Raw genomic sequence first — 25,574 nt, forward strand, 5'->3', positions numbered from 1 at the left:
CTGCCAAAGCCAGTTCCTCTGAGCCATCCTACCCCACCCCATCACACATCTCTCTCTTTGGTGTCTTCAACTCTTTGCTTACTCACAAGTCTCAAACTCATTCTTCTTCCCTGCATTGCCCCCGCCAACACACACATTTGTTTTCTTTTTTAAGAAAGAAAAATAAAACAAAAACTGCAACACTCCTTGAACACAGATTCCCCCTCAGGAGAGTGAGGGAATTTATATTAGCCATACTTGCTCTCATACCTAGTTCATCCCAAATCCGTGAACTCGGGAGTGTTATCTACCTTTTCTGAACAAAGAAGCTAAGGACCTGAGGGTCAGGTAGGTGAGGACCGAGCCCACCCGTAATATCTGCTGGGCCCAGGGCAAGAGCAGAAATGGAAATAGGAAAATTGTGTGTCTATATATTTAAAAGTTGTAAATCAAGTTAAAATTTGTTAAATGAAATGTTTTCCTCTCCTTTTCACAAATACACGTTCATAATAAAAATAAAATATATAAAGAAAGCTGTTTTTATATGACTGAAAGTTGGCAAAATATCAGAACTGATGGAAATTTACTATGCTTGTTCATGTCTGAGTATTATCTTCAGGGGCCAGTGATGTTTGGGCAGAGGAATAATACAATAAAGATAAGTAATCAATAAATCATATACTTATTTTATAAAATATTTTCTTGCCTTTTTTTCAAGTAAAATTGAAATCCTGTGTCCACTATTCTAAGAAACTTCTCAAGAGCAGCATTAGCAATTGGAGCCAACAAAGTATTATTTATTGCAGCAAAACTCAAATAGAGAAATAAATTGTGATTTTTAAAAAGTTATTTTAAAACTTTTAAGAAAGTTAGTTCTTATAATTACCTGCTTATGAAATGGGTTGCCAGGACATTTCACTTTCATTCAGTTCAATGTATTTTAAAATTTCCTTTGGCTCACAGATTATTTATGAATGTATTTATACATGTAAAATGTTTAGAGATTTTCCTGTTATTCTTCTGTTATTGATTTCTAGTTTGAGTCCATTATGGTCATAGAACATATTCTGTATGATTTCAGTTATTTTAAATTTGTTTAGGTTTTTTGAACCTCAGGATATGAACTTTCTTGGTAAATGTTTTGTTGGTACTAGAAAAAAATGTATATTCTGCTGTTGAGAGGAGTGTTCTGTAAATATTGATTGGATCCTGTGGGTTGATGGTGTTGTTGAGTTCTTTATCCTTGTTGACTTTATGTCTAGTTGTTTTGTCAACTGTTGATAGAAGGATTTTGAAGTCTATAATTGTGAATTTGTAATTGTGCATTTATCTATTTCTTCTTTCAATTGTGTTAGTTTTTCACATATTTTTCAGCTGTTAATTAGTGCATACACATTTAGGATTGCTATGTCTTTTTTTATCATTGTATAATGTAACTCTGTGTTCTTGATAATCATCTTGCTCTGAGATCTCCTTTATCTGATATTAATATAGCCAATCCTGATTTATTTTGGTTAATCTCTGCAAAGCATATTCTTTCCATTTTTATTTTCAACCTACCCAAACTGCTATATTTGAAGTGAGTTTCTTGTAGGCAATATATAATGGGTCATTACATAAAAATCAGGCCACCAATCTTTGCCTTTTAACTGATGTATTTAGATCACTTACATTTAATGTAATTATCAACATATTAGGGCTTTAAATCTGCCACTTTTTTGTTTTCTTTTTGTGCTCTCTGTTCTTCATGTTTCTGTTTTATTTTTTGCCTTCCTATGGCTTACTTGTTTTTCATTTTAGGTACATTAAACGTACATATCACAGTCTACTTGTGTTGATATTTTATCATTTCAAGTGAAGTGTAGAAAAGTTACCTACCTGTAACTCCATTTATCTTCCCTAATTTATAATATAATTGTCTTAAACATGTCCTTTGCATACATTGAGAACCAATTCAGATAATGTTATGCAAAGACAATTTGGAAAACTTAGAGAAGCAATAAAACCTACAATATTTATCCATATTTTTATTCTTTACATTGTCCTTTCCTCCCTCCAGAATAGTCCCAGATTCCAGCTTTTATCATTTCCTTTATGTTTTAAAAACTTCCTTAGTCATTCTCTTAAGGTAGTTTTGCTGATGACAAATTCTCTAAGTGTTTCTTTACTTGAACATGTTAATTTCCCCTTCATTCCTGAAGGATATTTTTTTGCTGGATATAGAATTCTTATGTGACTGTTCCTTTATTTCAGCATCTGAAAAATGTGCCCCTTCTTTGTAGCCTTCATAGTTTCTGATAAGAAATCCCTCCTCTTTGGGGAAGGATCTGTTGTTATAATTTCTGGGGGTGCTGTGGACAGACAGCCTTTAGCTTTCAGCCCCTTCAGAAATTACTTCGATGTCATTCTTCCAAGGGTGGCCTACATGCAATGACTGATCAACATCCAATTATAAAGGACTATCTAAGTCCTAATCAGAATGATTCTGAAAGCCAGTATAGCTCCCTGTGGGGTCAGCTGTAGCTGTTTTTTTTTTTTTCCCCTGAATCGGGCTCATCTTCTCCCTCTATCTATTCCTTCTTTCTCTCTCTCCCTTTTGTAAGAATTGATTTCAAAGGCTCCCCTTAATAAACACCTTACCTGCTACACTTTGTCTAAGACAGAGCTTCCTAAGAAACCAAACCTGCAGTGTCTCCTTCTTTCTAGTCACTACAGAGATTCTGATTAGATATGTCAGTTTGTCTGTCTCCCTGTCTCTCCCTCTTTCACAGTTTCCATCACCCAACTTTCTTCGATACATTCTAGGTAATTTCCTAAGAATTACCACTTTAGATTACCACTTTATGATTGCTCACTAATCATAACTACTTTTATTATGAATTTTTATTTGAAGGCATGACTTTATAAAATTTCAAAGCACCACATTGCTTTGGAAAAATTTAATTAAACATATTCTAGAAAAATATTAAAATTCTATTTTTATTTTTTATAGTTTTACTTTTGTAAAGTATATTTTATTGATTGTGCTATGACAGTTATCCCAATTTTTTCCCCTTTGCCTCTCTCCACCAGATTCCCCCCTTCCCTCCTGCAATCCCCACCTTGGTTCATGTCCATGGGTAGTGCATCTAAGTTCTTTGGCTTCTCCATTGCCAATACTATTCTTAACATCCCCCTGTCTATTTTGTACCTACCCAATTGTGCTTCTAAAAAATAATACCTTCTCCCCCATTCTCCCCCTTTGCCCTCCCAGCTGATAACCCTCCAAATACTCTCCATATCTATGGTTCTGTTCCTGTCCTAGTTGTTTGCTTAGTTTGTTTTTGTTATTGATCTTTAGACTCAGTTGTTAGTAGTTGTGAGTTTGTTGTCATTTTAGTATTCAGAGTTTTGATCTTCTTCCTTTTCTGAAATAAGTCTTTAACATTTCATATAATAAGGGCTTGGTGATGATGAACTCTTTTGCCTTTACCTTGTCTGGGAAGCACTTTATCTGTCTTTCAATTCTAATTGATAGCTTTGCTGGACAGAGTAATCTAGGTTGTAGGTCCTTGCTTTTCATCACTGTCAGCATTTTTCCAGTCCCTTCTAGCCTGCAAAGTTTCTTTTAAAAAAATCAGCTGATAGTCTTATGGGTACTCCTTTGTAGGTAACTCTCTGTCTTTCTCTTGTTGCTTTTAAGATTATCTCCTTATCACTAAACTTTGGCATTTTAATTATGATGTGTCTTGGTGTGGACCTCTTTGGATCCAATGTGTTTGGGGCTCTCTGTGCTTCCTGGACTTTTATGACTGTTTTATGTCTGTTTCCTTTGCCAAATTAGGGAAGTTTACTTTCATTATTTTTTCAAAGAAATTTTCAATTTCTTGCTCTTTCTCTTCTCCTTCTGGCATCCCTATGATTTGGATGTTGCCATGTTTGGAGATGGTCTGGAATCTTCTTAAACTCTCCTTGTTTTTTTTTTTTTTAATTCTTTTTTCTTCATTTTGTTCTGGTTGATGTTAATTTCTTCCTTATCTTCTAAATCATTGATTTTAATCCCAGCTTCTTTCCCTTCACTGTTGGTTTCCTGTGAATTTTTCTTTATTTCCCTTAGTAGAGCCTTCATTTCTTCCCTTATGCTTTTGCTGCATTCAATGAGATCTTTGACTATACTGACCACCAGTGTTTTGAACTCTGCATAATGATAGGTTGACTATCTCCACCTCACTTAGTTCTTTTTCTGAGGTTCTGTTCTGCTCTTTCATTTGGGCCGTATTTTTTTGCCTCCTGATTTTGGCAGCCTCCTTGTGTCTGTGTGGTAGGTAGAACGACTTTGATTCCATTTTAGTGCACCTGTTAAGTCATATGGGGTGGAGCCTTGGGTATTTGCCAGGGCAGGGCAACCATGACTTCGTGTGGGGGGAAGGGGTCAAAGAGGGGACAATGCCACTGCTGGCTGACTACTGTGAGCTTGCCTGGCCCTTGCCCCATTTCCATTCACTTCATCCACTTCCTGTGTGCAACTTGTGCCCTTTCAGCTGTTGTCCTAGTTGTGGTTCCCAAGGTGGGTAGGTTTGCTAATGGTCTCAGCTCTCTTGAGAAACTGGCAGTTTCTCCCCCTGCCCCAACCCCCACTGGGTTTAACTAGAAGTTTTCCTTAACCAGATGGCTTTCTTTTCCTGTTGCTGGGGCCCTGGGCTGCACAGTCTGGCCTGGGACTGGGCTCGCTCACTCACTCACAAGGTATCTCCCTGATTTTTACCCACCATATATGAATGTAGAGGCTGCCCATTCTAACAGCTGCTGCCACCTCACAGGCTCGCTGCCTCTCTGCCTCTCTGCTCCTGGCTGGGAGCTGCTGCACTGAGTCCTCTTAGCCCTGACTCCCCATCTCTGGCCCTCCTGCACATGTGGATGAATATAGCTTTGAATCCTTGGTTATTGGACTTCCATACAGTTGTGGATGTTTTTCGTTTTTAAGTTAGTTGTGTTCCTTCTTATGGTTGTGCAATAAGGCAATGTATCTACACTGGAAGTCCTAGATGTACTCTAAAATTCAATTTTTAAAAGTTTGTGAATTTTTCCTTGAAGGTTTGATGCATTTCTTCCACACAAATATCTGTTATCACATAAATATTCTCATACTTATCTCTGAGCCAATTTTGATAATTAATATATTTCTTTTAAAACTAATGTATTGCATCATTAAATGTATTATCACAATATTTCACCTAATATTTCTCCCAATTTTTACCACTTCAGTTGCTGTAGCTACATCTTATTTTTCATTTATAATTTTTTTTCTTCTCTCTTTTGCTTGATCATGGTTGACTAAAGATTGGATTTTCTTTTTTTCTTAAATTATATTTTATTGATTATTCTATTGCACTTGTCCCAATTTCCCCCCTTTTGTCCCCCTCCACCCAGCAATCTCCACTCCCTCATGCAATCATCACAACTTTATTCATGTTCATCATGGATTATGCATGTAAGTTCTTTGGCTACTTCATTTCCTATACTGTACTTAAAATCTCCATGATTATTCTATAACTTCTTCATCCCCTCACCTCTTTATTCATTCCTGCACACCTCTCTTCCATTTGGCAACCATTAAAATGCTCCCTGTATCCACAATTCTGTCTCTGCTCTTGTTTGCTTAGTTTGTTTTTAGATTCAGTTGTTGATAGATATGTATTCATTGTCATTGTATCTTCGTATTTTTTATCTTTTTCTTAAATAAGTCCCTTTAACATTTCATATAATAATGGGTTGGTGATGATGAACTTCTTTAGCTTTTTCTTGTCTGGAAATCTCTTTATCTGTTCTTTGAATGTAAATAACACCTTTGCTGGGTAGAGCAATCTTGGGTGTAGGTCCCTGCTTTTCATACCTTTGAATATTTCTTGCCAATCCCTTCTAGTGTGCAAAGTTTCTTCTGAGACTGATTTCTATCAGCTGAAAGTCTCATGGGAACTCCTCTGTAGGTAACTAACTGCTTTTCTCTTTCCACTTTTAAGATTCTTGCTTTATCTTTAACCTTTGGCTTTCTAATTATGATGTGTCTTTGGGCCTCTTAGCATCCATCTTGTTTGGGATTTTCTGTGCCTCCTGGACTTGCATGTCTATACCCTTCACCAAATTAGGGACGTTTTCTTTCATTATTTTTTCAAATAAATTTTTAACTTCTTGCTCTTCCACTTTCCTTCTGGTACCCCTATAATGCGAATTTGGAATGCGTGAAGTTGTCCCAGGGCTCCTTACACTATACTCATGATTTTTTTTGGATTCTTTTATCTTCTTGTTGTTCTGGTTAGCTGATTTTTCTTCCTTATGTTCCAAATCATTGATTTGATTCTTGGCTTCATCCACTCTACTGTTGTTTCCCTGTAAATTGTTCTTAATTTCAGTTAGTGTATCCTTCATTTCTGACTGGATCTTTTTTATGCTGTTAAGGTCCTCACTAAGTTCTCTGTGCATCATTATAACCAGTGTTTTGAACTCTGTCTCTGACAGATCACTTATCTGCATTTCCTTTAACTCTTTTTCTGGAGTTTTGATCTGTTCTTTCATTTGAGCCATGTTTTGTTGTCTCCTCATTTTGGCAGCCTCCCTATGTTTGTTTTTATGTATTAGGTAGAGTTGCTGTGATTCACTGTCTGGGAAGCATGGCCTTATGTAGTAGGTGTCCTGTAGGGTCCAGTGGCAGAGCCTCCCTTATCACCCAAGCCAGGTACTCAGCATGCGCCATTTGTGTGGGCTGAGTACACTCTCCTCTTATCGTTGATCCTTTGTTGCTGTTGCTAGATCAATGGAAGGGATTTACCCAGGCCAGTCAGCTGCAAGGACTGACTGTGACCACTTAGCAGCAACCTCTATCCTCCATGGAGTATCAGCTCTGCAGGGCCCACTCCACAGAGCATGACTTACTTCAGCAGGGATATATAGCCTGCTGAGTTTCCTCCTTGAGCATGTTGCTTGTGGAGGTGATTGGTTGGTGGTGCTCCAACATAGTCTGTAGCTGTCCACTGGGTGTGCAGGCTCTGGGGTTTCCTGGGTGGTGCAGGTCAAGGTCAGCCTTCACCTGTGTTTTGTCTGGGGCTACTTGGTAAAAGCTATAAAGTGATTTGCAAATGACTGCTACTGTGCTGGGTTTGGAGGTGCCCACATAGGCTAGGCTGTGAACTGAGCCCAGCTGCTGCTAGTTAATGCCAGGCCTCAGGTTACTTAGCTAGAGGTACTGGGGCTGGGTACTTGCTGAGGCCAGCTGCTGCTGTTTGAGGGAATTGAAAAAGATCTGAGTCATGAGCCAAGACAATCCATTTATATTGAAAAGCCACTGTTAACAGCTTGGGTAGGCCTGTAAGTGGGTGCAGTGTAACATCAGGGAATCACAAGGTAAGGGAAGCAGTGTTAGTCAGGTTGATGGAGTCTCAGATATGGCACCAAATTCCAGCTCTATGACTGTAGGAGAAGGGCTCAGAAAAGCAACAATTGCCTCTGCCCTCAGTTCTGTCTGGAAGAAAGCTGTACCCCAGCTCTTGGCCTGATGCCAGATACTTAACGTTCTTCCATATGCCACTGGTGACTTTCAATCTGCTGCACCTGTGCTGGAGCTCAGAGCAAGTGAGTTTGAGTGAGATTATTTGTGGGCCCTTTAATGGCAACTGCTTGGAATTCTAGGGGTTTCTTCTACTGACTCAATCCCTGCTACTTTTTGCAGCCAGAAGTTATAGGGACTTATCTTCTTGGCACTGGAATCCTGGGATGGGAGTCCTTGGCTGGGAATCCTCACTCCTGAAATATCCCTCCCGATTTTTATCCATCATTCATAGGTGTGGGACCAGGTTGTTCTGCATCTCTGCTTCTTCACCCCTCCTACCAGTCTAGATGGATGTGGTTTCTTTAATTCTGTACTTATAAGACTTCCATTCAGCTAGATTTCTGACAGTTCTGAGTAATGGCTGTTTTATAATTTAGTTGTAATTTTAATGTGGTTGTGCAAGAGGCCAAGTCATATTTTCCTATACCTATATCTTGACCAGAAGTCCTATAAAGATTGGATTTTCTACACAGTCATCTTATTGTGTTATTGATTCACTCTGTTACTTTTTTGTTTGTTTAATCAATTTCTATATCTATCTATTGTGTCTTTTACTACTTACTGCTTGGTACAAGTTAGGGAAGGGTTCTCTGAAGCAACTGCTTACAACTACTCTGATTTTACTGGTATATATGATACTATGCTGATTTTACCCTATACATATACCAGGTGGAGAAAAATTAGGTTTACAGTAGTTAGTATGTGTAATGCAATTTATTCTTGTATTATTACTTATCAATTATTGTATGATTTTCCACATGAACAACTGTAAACCTACTTTTGCCCCACCTTGTATTTACTCTTCAAGAAACACCTTGAAGCCATTCTTACCTATTGTAATACCGTTTTTGGTGGTGAGGCTTCATCTTTAATCCTGACCTATTTAATTCTGTCATAGAAAATTACTCATAATTTTTTAATCCAATTCATCAATCTCCTGTTACAGAATATATGTAATAGTAGTTCCATTATTTGGGACAGAAGAGCAAAGTTGTGCTTAGTTTGTGGACCTGATAAAACATCATAGGATGTAATGTTCTACAGATATGTATTGATTTAGTTATAATTTGCACATTCTTTATATTCTACATTCTTTACATGAGGTATCATTGTAAGAGAGGTAGGTTATATTCTCCTGACAACTCTCCTGACAACTGTATGTCCTTCTAAAATTCATCATAACTTATACAAATGCATATGTGACAGAATTGTCACATATGCATTTGTATAAGTTATGATGAATTTTATCACTTATATAAATTATATCTTTATTGAGAGTTTGCCCTTTCGACATAAAATTATCTTCACAATCTGGTCTCATAATGACTATTTATATTGAGTGCCTACCTTAGGCACTTTTACTTGTTTATATTATATGTCATATCATTAATTATTACATAAATACTTTTTAACACACATCTTCAGTAAGTAATACCAAAGTTAAATTTATAAAACCTAGAAAGCTGGAACTTATTCTCCTCTAGTACTATCTTGAATAAGAGAGGTGAGAATGGAATTCCTTGTTACCAATATTAGGGGAAAACACTTAGTTTTTCACCATTAAATATGATATCAACTGGACTTCTGGCCAAGATGGAGGCATAGGTAGACACACTGTGCCTCCTCACACAACCAAAATAAGGATAACAACAATTTAAAAACAAAAGAACAACCAGTACAGATAGAAAATTGAAGTGTATGGAAGTCTGACAACCAAGGAGTTAAAGTAGACACGTTCATCCAGACCAGTAGAGGGGTGGAGTTGGGGAGTGGGGAAAGAGAGGGCTCATTCATGGCAGGGCAGCTGGTGGACCCTGGGTGAGCAAGGTGGCAGCTGGCGGACCCAGCAAGGTGGCAGATTGTAGGGGGCATGGCACATCTGGTCCCACATTCATGAGCAGATAAACCAGGCAAAACTGGGGACAGACAGACCATGCAACCCAGGGTCCCAGCATGGGGAAATAAAGCCTCAAAACACCAATTGAAAACACCTGTGAAGGTTGAGGTACTGGGAGACTCCCAGCCTCACAGGAGAGTTTGTTGGAGAAACCCACAGTGTCCCAGGATGTACACAAACCCGCCCACATGAGAATCAGCACCAGCAGGGCCCAATTTGCTTGAGAGAAGTGGGAGAAGTGACTGAAAGCCAGCATTGTTCCCTCTTAGATCCTGCCCCCACATACAGCATTATAACCCAGTGACAAGGGTTGCCTCCGCACTGGTGAACACCTAAGGCTCCTCCCCTCACTATGTAACAGGCACATCAAGCCAAATAAAATGGCACAAATGAAAGAACAGATCAAAGCTCCAGAAAAAGTACAACTAAGCGACAAAGAGATAGCCAACCTATCAGATGCACAGTTCAAAACATTGGTAATCAGGATGCTCACAGAAATTATTGAATTTGGTCACAAATTAGATTTAAAAATTAAGGTTATGCTAAGTGAAATAAAGGAAAATGTAAAGGGAATCAATAGTGATGGGAAAGAAACTGGAACTCAAATCAATGGAGTGGGCCAGAAGGAAGAAAAAAACAATCAAACAAGAAAGAGTGAAGAAACAAGAATTCAAAAAAAAAATGAGGAGAGGCTTAGGAACCTCCAGGACATCTTCAAACATTCCAACATCCAAATTATAGGGGTACCAGAAGGAGAAAGGCAAGAGCAACAAGTGGAAAAGTTATTTGAACAAATAATAAAGGAGAACTTCCCCATTCTGGCAAAGGAAATAGACTTCCAGGAGGTCCAGGAAGCTCAGAGAGTCCCAAAGAAGTTGGACCCAAGGAGGAACACACCAAGGCACATCATCATTACATTACCCAAGACTAAAATTACAGAGAGAATCCTAGAAGCAGCAAGAGAAAAGGAGACAGTAACCTGCAAAGGACTTCCCATCAGATTGCCAGCTGATTTCTCAAAAGAGACCTTGTAGACAAGAAGGGGCTGGAAAGAAGTATTCCAAGTCATGAAAGGCAAGGACCTACATCCAAGATTGCTCTATCCAGCAAAGCTTTCATTTAGAATGGAAGAGCAGATAAAGTGCTTCTCAGATAAGGTCAAGTTCAAGGAGTTCATCATCACCAAGCCCTGATTATATGAAATGTTAAAGGGACTTATCTAAGAAAAAGAAGATAGAAAACATGTACAGTAAAAAGACAGCAAACTCACAGTTACTAATAACCACACCTAAAACAAAAACAAAAACAAACTAAGCAAATAACTAGAACAGGAGCAGAACCACAGAAATGGAGATCACATGGAGGGTTATCAACAGGGGAGTGGGAGGAGGAGAGAGGGAGAAAAGGTACAGAGAATAAGTAGCATAGATGGTAGGTAGAAAATAGACAGGGGGAGGGTAAGAATAGTGTGGGAAATGTAGAAGCTAAAGAAATTATGACACATGGACATGAACTAAAGGGGGGAATGTGGGTGGGAGAGGGTGTGCAGGGTGGAGAGGAATGAAGAGGGGGAAATGGGACAACTGTAATAGCATAATCAATAAAAGAAAAAAAGAAAAGAAAAGGCATACAACCAAGAGTACTTTACCAAGCAAAGCTATCATTTAAAATTAATAGAGCTCAGTTGGTTGGACATTGTCCTGCAAGGCAAAAGGTTGCCTATCAATTCCTGGTTAGGGTACATGCCTGGGTCACTGGTTGGCATACATACAGTCACACATATGAGAGGCAACCAGTTGATATTTCTCCCTCTCTTTCTCCCTCTCTTTCTCCCTCCCTTCTCCTCTTTCTAAAAATAAATAAATAAAATCTTTAAAAATATAAATAAATAAAATTGAAGGAGAAGAAAAAAAAGTTTTTTTTTTTACCACCATACCAGTATTGCAAGAAATATTAAAAGTATTTCTTCAAGAAGAAAGAAACCCTGGCTGATGTGGCTTAGTTGGTTGGAGCATTATCAGTTGTGGGTTCAGTTCCTGGTCAGGGTACATAACTTGGTTGCAGGTTTGATCCCCAATCTGGACATGTGTGATCCCTGGTCTGGGCAAGTATGGGATTCAACCAATTAATGCTTCTTTCTTGCACTGATGTTTCTCTTTTCCTTCTTCTGTCTTTAAAAGCAATGAAAATAAAATGTCCTCTGATGAGAATAAAAATGTATAAGAAAAAAGAGAGAAACATAGTTACAAAGAATACAAAGGCAACAAATACACACTTATCAATAATTACTTTAAAAAGTTTTTAGATGTTTATTTATTTTTTAGAGAGAGAGGTAGGGAAAGAGAAAGGGAGGGAGAGAAACATCAATGCGTGGTTGCCTCTCACATGCCCCCTACAGGGGACCTGGCCCCCAACCCAGGCATGTACCCTAGACTGGTAATCAAACTGGTGACCCTTTGGTTAGCAGGCCCATGCTCAATCCACTGGTCTACACCAGCCAGGACCAATAATCACCTTTTTGATAATATAAAATTGTATTTTTAACAAGGGTCCTAAGGATTCTAGGTTTTGATAAAAAGTGTGGTTTAGGGTAGCTCAGTGGATTGAGTGCCGGTCTGTGAACCAAAGCATAACTGGTTCGATTCTCAGTCAGGGCACATGCCTGGGGTGTGGGCCAGGGCCAGGTCTATAGTATGGGGCATGCCAGAGGCAATTAGATATTGATGTTTCTCTCCCTCTCTCTCCCTCCCTTCCCTTCTCTCTAAAAATAAGTAAAATCTTCTTTAAAAAGTGTGGTTAGGGAAGCACTTTTAACCTTAATTGTATCAGATAACATGTACAATAAAATTAAATTAAAGGGTGGGCTGGGATGGGGTAAAAGGCAGAAAACTGTACTTGAACGATTAAAATAAAAAATAAATTAAATTACAAATAATGTCATTTAACAAAAATAATTTCCTTATATAAACTATTAATAGATACCGAAACACAATATGGTTTTAAAAATGAAATCATATGTATATAGTTGTATTCATAAAGCTAAGTACACTAATCAAAAGCTATACAACATTTTCAGCAAATCCAAATGCAAACAAATGTATTCCCCTGAATTGCATGTTTCATCGAGCATCGAAAACCACCATTTTAGGCCTTTCCTTGTACAATGTTCTGTATTCACATTCTCTGCATCTGATGTTGGACCCCTGGATTTTTTTCATATTCTATGTGACATTCTCCATGATATGTATCATTGGCTGCTGCTTTTGGGGTTGGACATCCTTCTGGGTGTCCATGGTTAGTCCTCACGTAGCTCTGAGAAACTCCCTGTTCAGTCTCAATAATCACTTTAAGTGTAAGTGGTTTAAATGCTTCGATGTAAAGACATAGAGTAGCTGAATAAAGAAGGCAAGAACCATATGTATGATGTCTAAATGAGACCCACCAGAACAAAAGACACAGACATGGACTGAAAGTAAAGGATGGGGAAAAAATTTTTTCATACAACTGGAGATGAAAAAAAGTTGAGGTAGCAATACTTACATCAAACAAAATAGACTTTAAAACAAAGGCTATAATGAGAAACAAAGAAGGACACTTCATAATCCAAGAGGTGGATAAAACCCTTGTAAACATTTATGCACCCAAAATAGGAATACCTAACTATATTTTTAAAATCTTGGTGGAGATAAAGGGAGAGATTGACAGTAATGCAGTCATAGTAGGGGATTTTAACACACCATTGATATCAATGGATAGATCTTCCAGACAGAAAATCAACAAGGAAACAGCAATCTTAAATGATATACTACATTAGAATTTAATTGCTTTCTTCAGAGCATTTTACCCACAAACAGTAGAATCTGCATTATTTTCAAGTACACATGGAACATTTTCTAGGATGAAACACATGTTAAAACACAAAACAAGTCTCAATAAATTTAAGGAGATTGAAATCCTGTCAAGCGTCTTCTCCATCCACAATGGTATGAAACTTGAAATTAATTACCAAAAATAAAAAAAAACTGAAAAACACACAAAGACATGGAGGTTAAACACATGTTACTAAACAATGAACAAGGTAACAATGAGATCAAGAAAAATATCAAAAGATACCTTAAGATAATGAAAATGAGAACATGACTCCTAAACTAGGGGACACACTCAAAGCAGTCCTAAGAGTGAAATGCAAAGCATTAGATGCCTTCCTCAAGAAATGAAACAAAACAAAAAACTCAAATAAAAAATGTGACCTTACACCTAAAAAAAAAAATGAAAAAAAGAACAACGAAGCCCAAAGTGAGTAGGAAGAAAGAAATTTACAATCAGAGCAGAAATGAAAGAAATACAGTCTAAAAAAAAAAAAAAACAAAGTAGAAAAGATCAATGAAACCAAAAGCTGGCTCCTTGAAAACATCAACAAGATTAACAAAATTTTAACTAGACTCATCAAAAGAAAAAGAGAGGAAGGGCGCAAATAAATGAAATCAGAAGTGAAAGAGGAAAAGAAATACACAGAAATACAAAAGATCATAAGAAAATATTACACACAACTAATGACAACAAATGTGATAATATGGTAGAAATGGATACATTTCTACAAATATATAATCTTCCAAAACTGAATCAAGAAGAAACAAAAAAATCTGAGCAGGCTGGATGATCCAGGTTCTGGCCAAGATAGAAGCATAGGTAGATAGGCTTCACTTCCTTGCACAAGCAAAAGAAGGATAACAACCAATTTAAAAACATAAAAACAATCAGAACTTCCAGAAAATTGAACTGTATAGAAGTCCAACAACCAACAAGTTAAAGAAGAAACATTCACCCAGACTGGTAGGAGGGGCAGAGACAGGAAGCTATGGCAGGAGGAGGTTCAATAAGGTAGCAGCTGGCAGACCAGGGAAGGCAAGTGAAGGTGCAGACCAGCATATCCCACATTCGCGTGCAGATAAGTGGGGAGGAACAACTGAGGAACAACTAGGCAGTAAGACAGACTGTACAATCCAGGGTTCCAGATGGGAAACTAAACCCTCAAAACCTATGCCTGGAAGGCCCTGGCTGGTGTAGATCAGTGAATTGAGCACGGGCCTGCAAACCAAAAGGTCACCAGTTTCATTCCCAGTCAAGGCACATGCCTAGTTTGCAGGCCATGTCCCCAGTAGAGGATGCAGTAGAGGCAACCACACATTGATGTTTCACTCCCCCTTTTTCTCTCTCCCTTCCCCTCTCAAAATCTTAAAGAAAAAAAAGAAAGTCTTCTTGCCAGATTGAAGACTGGACCTGTGGGGGTCCCACTGGAAGGGCCAACAGGATCCTAGAAAGTATACAAGCTCACCCACACCCACCCAGGAATCAGCACCTGAAAGAGCATGATCCACTTGTGGGAAGTGAGGGAAGTGACTGAAAACCAAGCAAGAGGCATTGTTTCCTCTCTGAACTCTCCCCCACATACAGTGCCACAACACAGCAAAGTGGGTTGCCCCACCCTGGTGAATACCTAAGGTTCTGCCCCTACAATGTAACAGGTGCACCAGCAAATTAAAGAGCAAATCAAAATTCCAGAAAAAGAACTAAGTGACAAGGAGATAGACAACCTATCAAGTGCAGAGTTCAAAACACATAATCAGGATGTTCACAGAAATGATTGAGTATAGATGCAAAATAAAGGAAGAAGTGAAGGCAAAGTGAAATAAAAAAATATACAGGGAACCAACATTAAAGGGAAGAAAACTGGGACTCAAATAAACGATTTGGAACAAAAAGAAGAGATAAACACTCAACCTGAACAGAATGAAGAAATAACAACAGCAAGAAATTGAAAACTTTTTTGAACAAATAATGAAGAAAAACTTCCCCGATCTGTCAAAGGAACTAGATGTGCAAGTCCAGGAAGCTCAGAGAACTCCAAAGAAATTGGACCCAAGGTGAAACACACAAAGACACATTATAATTAAATTACCCAAGATTAAAAATAATGAGAGAATCTTAATGGAGGAAGAGAAAAGGACAGAGTAACCTATAAAGGAGTTCCCATAAGACTATCAGCTGATTTCTCACAAGAAATCTTGCAGGCAAGAAGTGGCTGGGAAGTATTCCAAGTCATGAAAGGCAAGGACCTACAACCTAGACTACTCTATCCAGCAAAGCTATCATTTAGAATGGAAGGGCAGATAAAGTGCTTCCCAGATAAGGTCAAGTTAAAGGAGTTCATCATCACCAAGCCCTTATTATATGAAATGTTAGAGGGACTTATCTAAGAAATAGATGTTCAAAACTATAAACAATAAAATGACAGCAAACTCACAGTTATTAACAACCACACCTAAAAACAAAAACAAAAACTAAGCAAACAACTAGCACAGGAACAGAATAAGAGAAATGGAGATCACATGGAGGGTTATCGTAGGGGGGTAGGAGGGGGAATAATGAGGGGGAAAGGTACAGGGAATAAGAAGCCCACTTGGTAGGCATAAAATAGACAGGTGGAGGTTAAGAATAGTATAGGAAATGGAGAAGGCAAAGAACTTACATGTATGACCCATAGGCATGAACTGGGGCAGGGGGATGGTGGATGGAGAGGTGGTGCTGGTCAGAGTGGGGAGAAGGGGAGAAGAAATGGGACAACCGTAATAGCACAATCAATAAAATATACTAAAAAAAGTCAATCAACCTCCCTCACACCAAAATATGAAGTGTAAAGAAAAACTAAATAAGAGAAAGAAAAAATGTGGGATATCAAAAACAAATTAAAATATGTCACTAATCATAATAAGTATAAAGTAGCTAAATCTCTTGGTAAATGACAAAGAGGTTCAGAGTTGATTATTTTTTAAATAAGCAAATTTAGTGTATATGCTGTGTAAAACACACAAACCTGAAGTACAAGATTTTCAATTTCTTGCTTTTCCCCTTCTTCTGGCATGCCTATGCTGCAATTATTTAAAGTTGTCCCAGGGGCTGCTTACACTATTCTCATCTGGGGGAGATTCTTTTTTCTTGTTGTTCCAGTTAGTTGTTTCTTGCAACCTTATGTTCCAAATCATTGATTTGGTTCTCGGCCTTATCCACTCTACTGTTGTTTCCTTGTAAATTTTTCTTTTATTTCAGTAAGTGTATCCTTCATTTCTGACTGGGTCTTTTTTATTCTGTTGAGGTCCTCACTACGTTCCTTGAGCATCCTTATAACCAGTGTTTTGAACTCTGCATCTGATAGATTGTTTATTTCCATTTTGTTTAGTTCTTTTTCTGGAAGTTTGATCTGCTCTTTCATTTGTGGCATGTTTTTTGTCTCCTCATTTTGGCAGCCTCCCTGTGTTTGTTTGTATGTATTAGATAGAGCTGCTATGACTGTCTTGGTAGCATGACCTAGTATAGTAGGTGTCCTGTAGTGTCCAGTGGCACAGCCTCCCCTATCCCCCACACTCAAGGTACTCAAGGGGGCTGAGTACACCCTCCTCTTGTAGTTGAGCCTTGATTGCTATTGGCAAGTCAATGTGAGGGATTTACCCAGGCCAGTCAGTTGCAGGGACTGACTGTGACCACTGACCACCAACCTCAGCGCTCCGTGGAGGATCAGCTGGCCAGGGCCAGGGTGGTGGTGCTCCAATGTGGTCTGTAGCTGTCCACTGGGAGCACAGGCTCTGGGGTTTTCCACGTGTTGCTGGCAAAGGTCAGCCCCCACCTGTGTTTTGTGTGGGGCCACCTTGCCTGGGCTATAAAGCACTGAGATGGTTGCTACTTGTGTTGAGCTTGGAGATTCCCAGGTGAAGCCAAACAGTGAATCAAGGCTGGCTGATGCCAGTGGCATCCCTGGGGCCACTAGCAAGAGGTACAGGGACTTGGGGCTCACTGAGATCGGTTGTTGCTTATTTGATAAGATTTAGAAGTTGTGAAGCATGAGCCAAGACCAGCATTTATATGGAAAAGTCATGGTTAACAGTTGGGTGGGCTCTTAAACTGGGTGTGATTGGATCTTAGGGGATCTCCAGGGTTAGGCTAACAGTGTTTGCCAGGTTGGTGGAGTCTCAGATATGGCATGCGCCTGCCAGCTCTGTGGCTCTGTTGGGGAAGGGCTCAGAAAAGGGACAATGGCCTCTGCCCACCTTCCTGTCTGGGGGAAAGCTATCCCCCAGTTCTTGTCTTGACACCAGACACTTCAGTTCCTCCTTGTATGCCACTATTGCTTTTCAAGCTGCTACCCAGTGCTGGAGCTCAGAGGGAGTGAGTCTGAGTACATCAATAAGTGGGTTCTTTATGGGGAATTGCTTGGGACTCAAAAGGTTTCTTACATTGACTACATCCTTGCTAGTTTTTGCTGCCAGAAGATGTGGGGACTTATCTTCCTGGCACTGGAATCCTGGGCTGAAGGGCCTGGGGCTGGGACTCCATGCTCCCAAGATATCCCTCCCTAATTTTTATCCATCACATATGGATGTGGGTCTAGCCCATTTCACATCTCCCCTCATCCTACCAGTCTGGATGGATGTGGTTTCTTTTATTCTGTAGTTCTCCAACTTCCATTCAACTTGATCTGACAGTTCTGAGTAATGGTTGTTGTTTTCACTTAGCTTCCCAACCCCCCTCTCATCTGGCTACCATTGATTAGTTCTCTGTATCTATTAGTCTGTTTTCTTTGCTCATTAACTTTGTTCTTTAGATTCCACTATTGTGCACACCTGAAACTAATATAAATAATATTGAGTGTCAATAAATAAATGATTATTTATTCTCTTCATTCTCTCTGTCCTTAACTTGCTTTGTATATTTGATATATATTTATTTACTTTCTCCTACTCTTTTCTACATTAGATTGGATCATCATTTCCAACTCCTTACTGTCCCTCCCCATATTAGAATTATACTCCATGTGTCACCATGTGACTCTGCAAAGCCTCAGACTGTTGTCAGACAGGGACTGTGCCCGGGGTGGGTCTGCCTCAGCCAGCCTGTAGTGTATCGGTTCTTGATTTGTGCAGGAAAGATTTCCCAATACAACTCCAGGTGCTTTTGAGAGTGTGTTTATTAAAGCTGGGTACAACAAAACAAAGAACAGTGTTAGGATAGACGAAAAAACAGGACAGAGCCTAGGAGGTGCTATACTTTTGCTCCCTGGAGGAGTTATAGGAAAGGAGTGAGCCAAGGTAGGGCTGCTCTTAGCTCACTGGAAAGTAAAGGTCCAGTGACAGAAATGAGCCTTAGTGGACTGTTTTTAGCTCACTAGAAAGTCAGGGAAAAAGGAGGCTTTGGAGACAGGATCAGGGAGTAAACCTGGGATAAGAGACTGCTATCCACTGCTCCTCTGGTTTTAAGTCTCACAGGGACCCTTAGAGTTTAGGAGGAAGTAAAAAGTTCATGCCCAAGAAGGGGCATAGGTGTGCTCTACAGTGAGCACACATTGGGTCTTTGTCTTGAGGGTTTTATCTTTCTTGTGTGGGTGAGAATTTTAGATAAATATTTTAGTAGAATATTCATTAGCATTCCAGGTGTATTTAAAAAAGATATTAGTTAATTAATTATGTTTTAAAATATATTTTATTGATTATGATATTACAGTTGTCCCAATTTTTTCCCTCCCTTTTATTCCCCTCTGCCCTGCACTGCCTCTCCCACCAGCATTCCCCCACCTTAATTCATGTCCACGGGTTGTACATATAAGATCTTTGGCTTCCCCATTTCCCATGCTATTCTTAACCTCCCCCTGTCTATTTTGTGCCTACCATTTATGCTTCTTATTCACTGTACCTTTTTGCCCCATTCTCCCCCTCCCCCTTCCCTGATAACCCTCCATGTGACCTCCATTTATGTGAATATGTTCCTGTGCTACTTGTTTGCTTAGTTTGTTTTTGTTTTTATTAGGTTCAGGTGTTGATAGTTGTGAGTTTGTTGTCATTTTACTGTTCACATTTTTATCATCTTCTTTATCTTAGATAAGTCCATTTAGCATTTCATATAATAAGGGCTTGGTGATGATGAACTCCTTTAACTTGACCTTATCTGAGAAGCACTTTACCTGCCCTTCCATTCTAAATGAAAGCTTTTCTGGTTAGAGTAATCTTGAATGTAGGTCCTTGCTTTTCATGACTTGGAATACTTCTTTCCAGCCACTTCTTGCCTGCAAGATTTCTTGTGAGAAATCAGCTGATAGTCTTATGGGAACTCCTTTATAGGTTACTCTGTCCTTTTCTCTTAAGATTCTCTTGTTATTGTTAATCTTGGGTAATGTAATTATAATGTGTGTTGGGTCCAACTTAATTATGTGTGTTTCCTTGGGTCCAACTTCTTTGGAACTCTCTGAGCTTCCTGGACTTTCTGAAAGTGTATTTCCTTTGCCAGATTGGGGAAGTTCTCCTTCATTGTGTTTTCAAGTAAGTTTTCCATTTGTTGCTCTTCCTCTTCTTCTAGCAAAGGAAATAGAACCCCTATGATTCAGATATTGGAACATTGAAAGTTGTCCTGGAAGTTCTTAACCCTTTCCTCATTTTTTTGAATTCTTATTTTTTCATTCTGTTCTGGTTGAATGTTTATTCCTTCTTTCTGGTCCAAATTGTTGATTTCAGTCCTGGTTTCCTTCCTGTCACTGTTGGTTCCCTGTACATCTTCCTTCACTTCACTTTTCATAGCCTTCATTTCTTCCTCTATTTTGTGACCATACTCAACCATTTCTGTGAGCATCCTGATTACCAGTGGTTTGAACTCTGCTTTTGATAGGTTGGCTATCTCCTCATCACTTAGTTCTATTTCTGGAGCTTTGATCTGGCCTCTCATTTGGGTCATATTTTTTTTTGTCTTGGCACATCTGTTACTTAGTAAGGGTCAGAGCCTTAGGTATTCACCAGGGCAGGGCAACCCATATCATTTCATTGTGGTGCTGTATTTGGGGAGGGGTGTGAGAAGAAACAATGCCACTTGCTTGGCTCTTGGCTGGCTTTCAGTCACTCCCCCCACTATGTACAAGCAAATAGGGCCCTTTTGGTGCTTATTCCCAGGTGTGTAGTTTTGTGTATATTCTAGGACCCTGTGGATATCTCCAATGAACTCTGCTGTGAGGCTGGATTTTCTCATACTGCTGAAAACCACACAGGTTTTTACAGTCAGAGATTTTGAGGCTTATTACCTTGCCCTGGAACTCTGGGTTGTGCAGTCTGTCTTGCTCTGCAGTGTTCTTCCCAGTTATCTGCATGCAAATGTGGTACCACCTGGTTCACCAGCCACTGTGTTGCTGTGAGTCCTCTCCACCCCACCTGCCCATCTCCGCCCCTCTTAGCATTCTGGATGAATATTTCTTCTTTAACTCCTTTGTTGTCAGACTTCCATACAGTTTGATTTTATGGCAGTCCTGGCTATTTTTTGTTTTTAAATTTGTTATCTTTCTTTTGGTTGTATGAGGAGGCAAAGTTCATCTACCTATGCCTCCATCTTGGCTGGAAGTCACTATTTATTTATTTTTAGGGACAGGAAAGGGAGGGAGATAGAAAGGGAGAGAAACATCAATGTGTGGTTGCCTCTCACATGCCTGACCCCCACCCCCCAGGATCTGGCCCACAGCCCAGGCCTGTGCCCTCACTGGGAATCAAACCTGTTACCTTTTGGTTCACAGACTGGAGGTCAATCCACTGAGCCACACCAGCTAGGGTTCAGATACATTTTTAATGTGCTGATGCATTAAAATGAGAGTATATGGAAGTTGGGGATTATTCTCTTGTCAGCTTTCCTGCTTTACTTTTATTTGGGGTCTGTCTGGCTCTAATAAAGTTTTGTTATTTGTTCCCCGACTTCATTCATTTTTGGGTTCGGCTAGCACAAATGACAATAGTTGGGTCTCTGCCTTCTATTTCCATGACCAGGGTGATTTATGCTATATATTCTATGGTAAGGGAGAAGAGGAATAAACCATTTGCTCTCAATTGTCCTTAGGGAAGATAAGGACTTGCAATTCACTAGCTGGCTGTAAATTTTTCAAATTGTTTGGCCTTGTTGAATTATCTTGTCTCAGTTTCCCTACTCCATTTGCCCAGGAATTTTTCAAGCTTCTTACTATACTGCCTCAATACCACTCTGCTGCCTTGGGCATAGTATGTGGCATGTGTTGGCTAATGGAATGTAAGCAGAGGTGACTGTGACAATCCAAGTTGAAAAAATAAAAAAAACTTTATTTTTGTTTTTTTAATCATTTTTTATTTTAATTACAGTTGACATACATTATTATATTTGTTTCAAGACTGCATTCCAGTGATTAGACATTATATGAGGCCTGTCTAAAACAAGTCTGGCCATTGTTAATATTATGAGAACAGTTTGCATGACATTGATGTAAGCTGGCAGCCAAAGAGAGGGGAACTGGAATGTGCATGTGTGATCAATGAAACCTCACTATACTAGTGGGGGTGGTAGATACTGTTGAGTGAGCGTGTGTACTGTGTGGCTGTCGCATTAAAGATGACTGAGCAAGTAGAGCAACAAATCTGCATCAAATTTTGTGTTAAGCTTCAACATTCCTCTGCAGAAACTATTTGGATGATTAAGAAGGTCATAGCTATGGGAAACTGGTGATTGGCAGCTTCATCAGGACAATGTGCCTACTTATGCATCATGTCTTGTGCAGAGTTTTTTGGCAAAACATCACATCATCCAGGTGGCTCAGCTCCACTATAGCCCAGATTTGGGACCCTCTGATTTCTGGCTTTTCCCAAAACTAAAATAGCCTTTGAAAGGGAAGAGATTTCAGAGCATTGATGAGATTCAGGAAAATACAACAGGGCAGCTGATGGTAATTGGGAGAACTGTGGGAGGTCCCAAGGTGCCTACTTTGAAGGGGACTGAGGCATCATTGTCCCATGAACAGTATTTCTTGTATCTTATATTTTCATCAAAAAGTCCCTCTATTTTTCATAACATATGGCTGGATACCTTCTGGACAGACCTCATATAACTAAGTGATCATTCTGATAAATCTCATGCCCATCTGACACCATACATAGTTATTAGAATATTATTCCTTATGCTGTGCTTTATATCCCATGATTATTCTGTAAAGTCAATTTGTACTTCTTAATCCCTTCCCCTTTTTCACCCATCATCCTGACCCCCTTCCCATCTGGCGACTGCCAAACTGTTCTCTGTATCTATGAGTCTGTTTTTGTACTGCTCATTCATTTATTGTTTTTTATTTTTATTTATTTTAAAGTATATTTTATTGATGATACTATTACAGTTTTCCCAATTTTTCCTCTTTATCCCCACTCTGCCCTGCACCCCCCCCAACCCTCCAGCATTCCCCCACTTAGTTCATGTCCATGGGTTGTACATATAAGTTCTTTGATTTCTCTGTTTCCTATACTATTCTTAACCTCTCCCTGTCTATTTTATGCCTACCAATTACGCTTCTTATTCACGGTACCTTCCCCCCATTCTTCCCCTCCCCGCACTGAAAACCTTCTAAGTGATGCCTGTTTCTCTGATTCTGTTCGTGTTCTAGTTGTTTGCTTAGTATTTGTTTTTTATTTCTTTAGGTTTACTTGTTGATAGTTGTGTTTGTTGTCATTTTGCTGTTCATAGTTTTTGTTCTTCTTCAATTTCTTAGATAAGCCCTTTTGACATTTCATATAATAAGGGCTTGGTGATGATGAACTCCTTTAATTGACCTTATCTGAAAAGCACTTTATCTGCCCTTCCATTCTAAATGATAGCTTTTCTGAATAGAGTAATCTTGGATGGAGGTCCTTGCCTTTCATGATTTGGAATACTTCTTTCCAGCCCCTTCTTGCTTGCAAGATTTCTTGTGAGAAATTAGCTGACAGTCTGATGGGAACTCCTTTGTAGGTAACTGTCTCCTTTTCTTTTGCTGCTTCTAGAATTCTCTCCTTCATTTTAATCTTAGGTATATTTATGATGTGCCTTGGTGTGTTCCTCCTTGAGTCCAACTTCTTTGGGACTCTGAGCTTTCTGGACTTCCTGGAAGTGTATTTCCTTTGCCAGATTGGGGAAGTTCTCCTTCATTATTTTTTCAAATAAATTTTAAATTTCTTGCTGTTGTTGTTCTTCTTCTGGCACCCCTATAATTTAGATATTGGAACATTAAACATTGTCCCGGAGGCTCCTAAGCCTCTCTTCATTTTTTTTGAATTCTTGTTTCTTCATTCTGTTGCAGATGGATGTTTATTTCTTCCTTTTGCTCCAAATCATTGATGTGAGTCCTGGTTTCCTTCCTGTCACTGTTGGTTCCCTGAATATTTTGCTTTATTTCACTTTGGTATCTTTCATTTGTTCTTTCATTTTTTTACTAAGCTCAATCAGTTCCATAAGCATCTTGATTACCAGTGTTTTAAATTCCACATCAGATAGGTTGGCTATCTCCTCATTGCTTAGCTCTTTCTCTGGAGTTTTTCTCTATTCTTTCATTTGGGCCATATTTCTTTGTCTCAGCGCACCTGTTAAGTTGTAAGGGAACAGAGCCTTAGGTAACTGGCAGGGCAGGGCAGCCTTCTTTGCTGCATTGTGGTGCTGTGGGGGAGGGGTCAGAGAGGGAAAAATGCAGCTTGCTTGCTGGGCTCTAGCCCCAATTTCCAACAAACTTGTGTGAGACTGGGGGTTTCTCCCACCATGGCAACCCCTGCCATAGTCCACAGTCAGCTCTGAGTCTCAGTTTCCCGTTCAGTCAGACCTGCCCGCACGGTCTGCCCCCTTGCCCCAGTTTCTCTACATCAGCCCGTCTCTCTCCTACCAGTCTGGTTGGTCTGGTTGACTGTTTCTTTAATTCCGTGGTTGTCAGAGTTTCATGCAGTCTGATTTTCTGGCACTTCTGGTTGTTTATTGATTTTAGATCAGTTTTTATCCTCCTTTTGGTTGTGTGAGGAAGTGAAGGGTTTCTACCTATGCCTCCATCTTGGCCAGAACTTTGTTTTTTAGATTCAATTGTTGATAGATATATATTTACTGCCACTTTATTGCTTATATTTTTTATCTTTTGTTTTCTTCTTCTTAAAGAAGACCCTCTGACATTTCGTATAGTACTGGTATGGTGGTGATGAATTCCTTTTGCTATTTCTTGTCTGGGAAGCTCTTTGTCTGTCCTGTGAATCTAAATGACAGCATTTCTGGGTAGAGTTATCTTATTTGTACATTGTTGCTTTTCATCACTTTCAATATTTCTTGCCAATCCTTTCTGGCCTGTAAAGTTTCTGCTGAGAAATCAGCTGGCAGTCTTACAGGAACTCCCTCGTATGTAATGAACTGCTTTTCTCTTGCTGCTTAAGAGTCTCTCTTTGTCTTTAAACTTGTGCATTTTAATTATGATGTGTCTTTGTGTGGGCCCCTTTGGGTTCATATTGTTTGGGACTCTCTGCATATCCTGGACTTGTATGTCTATTTCCTTCACTAGGTTAGGGAAGTTTTCTTTCTTTTTTTTTTTTCCAATAATTTTCAAATGTTAGAACACATGAAGTTACTGCAGAGGTTCCTTACATTATCCTAATTTTTTATTTTTCCTTTTTATTGTTTTAATAGGGAATTTTTTTGCTTCCTTATATTTCAAATCACTGATTTGATTCTTAGCTTCATATACTCTACTGTTGATTTCCTATAAATTATTTTTCATTTTAGTTAATACATCTTTTATTTCTGACTTGTCCTCTTTTATGTTGTTGAAGTTCACACTAAGTTCAAGTAATCAGTGTTTTGAATGCTTCATCTAGTAGATTGCTTGTCTCCATTTTGTTTAGTTCTTTTTCTGCAGTTTTGTTCTGCTCTTTCATTTATGACATGTTTCTTTGTCTCCTCATTTTGGCAGCTTCCCTGTGTTTGTTCCTATTATTAGTTAGATCTGCTATATCTCCTGGGCTTGGTAATGTGCCTTAATGTAGTAGGTTCCCTATAGGGCCCAATGGCACTGCCTCCCTCATCACCCAAGTTGTGCCCCACCATGTGGGTTGAGTACAGGTGTGCCCCCATGTGGGTTGAGTATACTATCCCTTTGTAGTTGTTTTTTTTATTGCTCTTGGCACATAAATGGGAAGTATTTACCCCAGGCCAATTAAATGCAAGGACTGGCTGCAAACACCAACCACCATGGAGGATTAGCAGTGCAGGAGTGTATCTCACAGAGCAGAACTTACAACAGGG

The 25,574-nt window shown here is 39.2% G+C and overlaps 1 pseudogene; it reads right to left on the minus strand.

The window, feature by feature from the left end:
* Nucleotides 1–12,577: 12,577 nt before the first annotated feature.
* Nucleotides 12,578–12,751, minus strand: LOC123825286 (annotated as a pseudogene).
* Nucleotides 12,752–25,574: the final 12,823 nt, after the last annotated feature.

The sequence above is a fragment of the Phyllostomus hastatus genome, unplaced genomic scaffold (assembly GCF_019186645.2).
Source record: "Phyllostomus hastatus isolate PE091 unplaced genomic scaffold, TTU_PhHast_1.1 phas_contig_62, whole genome shotgun sequence".
In the NCBI taxonomy this organism is placed as follows: domain Eukaryota; kingdom Metazoa; phylum Chordata; class Mammalia; order Chiroptera; family Phyllostomidae; genus Phyllostomus; species Phyllostomus hastatus.